Below are 1,853 nucleotides of genomic sequence, written 5' to 3' on the forward strand. Positions count from 1 at the left end.
CCCAGGCTGAGGGCTACTGATGGGCTGTCATCACTGACACAGGAGACAGGGCATTCATTGATGCTGGTGACCTGGCACATCTGTGAGAGAACACTCCCTTATTTCCTGTGGGATGGTGACTCTGGTAGGTCGTGGGGACTGGAAGAAGGTCTGGAATGCCCAGGCTTAGGGGAGCCCTGTGGAGTTCACAGTCACCATAATCCCTGGCTGGATCCGGAATTCACAGCAAGGCCTTTCCAATCTCTTGAACTATGTATGTAAGAGCAATTCTTGCATGAGTAGCAGTGGGGCAGAGGAGGTCTGGGCCCTCCCCAGGCTCTACTTGCTTTCCAGAGATGGTCAGATTCCGTGTAGCTCGTGTCCACACACCAATTCCTAGGCAGATAATTGTTCTGCAATCTGAGAAGGATGGAGTCCCCACTGAGCTGGTCTGGTCTTATCAGGGACGAGTTGTCCATACATCCTAAAAATGTATCAGCCAGGTCTTTTGAATCTAGACAAAGCGTGAGACGGCAGGGTGGAGGTGGTAATGGCTTATGTTACTTATGTTAATTGCCTCTGTTGGGTTCTCTGCTTGTGGGTCCATCCCTAACTGGATGCAGGCAGGCTTGTCCATACCACCAATCAAGAGCTATATGCTAAACCCCAAGGACCTGAGATAAATTCCACTCAAGTCCTTTCCCTTGCTTATGAGTTTCTGAAAGGAGAAATCCTGAAACAGGACAGGTGTGGGATTGCGCCTTCCCCTTCCCTCCTTCCCTGCTAAATCTAGCTTGCTCAAGCTGAGAAAAAACAGCTGTGCTGTGCGTCCCCCAGGCTGAGGCTCTGAGCAGGTGCATCCTCTTAGCAGCCAGGAACGCACACATCCCAAAGGCCTCTTCTCCCGGGAACCACGCTCAGGAGGGCTGCGCTGTCCGCAAGCCAAGCAAGGTATAGTAAAGTGACGGTGGCAGCTTGTGTCCAAAGACTCTCTGCTTGACTTTTCTTTTAAACCTGTAAACCTACAAAAATCCATGAAGATGCTTGTTCCAGACCCTGATTATTTTGTTTCTGGGCACCCAGCTCGGTTAACAGGAAAGGAAGGCTGGCTCAGAGACAGTTGCTTAAACACGGATCTCGGGTTTGGATGCGGCATTTTTCCGTCCATGCCGGGTTTGGGGCTTCTCAGATTCTGGTGGAGAATGCTTGTCTACCAAAGGTCGCTTAGAAACCAATGCCTGTGTTGTGTTGTTACACAATTTCATCTTCGCGAATTTAGGATTCCGTGAGTTTTCTAAGTCACAGGGAGTCAAAGACATAGAGAAAATGGCAAGGAAATGTAAAAGCTAAACAAGCCATAGGTGCCTTAACATATTTTTTTAAGTTTGTTTTTTTTATTTTGAGAGAGAGCAAGTGCATGCAAGCAGGAGCAGGGCGGGAGCAGAGAGAAAGGGAGAGAGTCCCAAGCAGGCTCAGCACTGTCAGCCAGAGCCTGATGCAGGGCTTGATCTCAGGAACCATGAGATGATGACCTGAGCTGAAATTAAGAGCCAGACGCTTAACTGATTGAGTTCCCAGATGCTCCCATATTTTTTTAATGTTTATTTATTTTTGAAAGAGAGAGAGACAGAGTGTGAGCAGGGGAGGGGCAGAGAAAGAGGGAGACACACAATCCGAAAGAGGCTCCAGGCTCTGAGCTGTGAACACAGAGCCTGACATGGGGCTCGAACTCATAAACCATGAGATCATGACCTGAGCCAAAGTCAGATGTTTAACTGACTGAGCCACCCAGGTGCCCCATATTTTTTGATAGTGCAAAGGAGAATCTGTAGTATGCTTAGTATTTTATTTTTGTGTAACAAATCAGGGGAAGT

The sequence above is a fragment of the Suricata suricatta genome, chromosome 4 (assembly GCF_006229205.1).
Source record: "Suricata suricatta isolate VVHF042 chromosome 4, meerkat_22Aug2017_6uvM2_HiC, whole genome shotgun sequence".
In the NCBI taxonomy this organism is placed as follows: Eukaryota; Metazoa; Chordata; class Mammalia; order Carnivora; family Herpestidae; genus Suricata; species Suricata suricatta.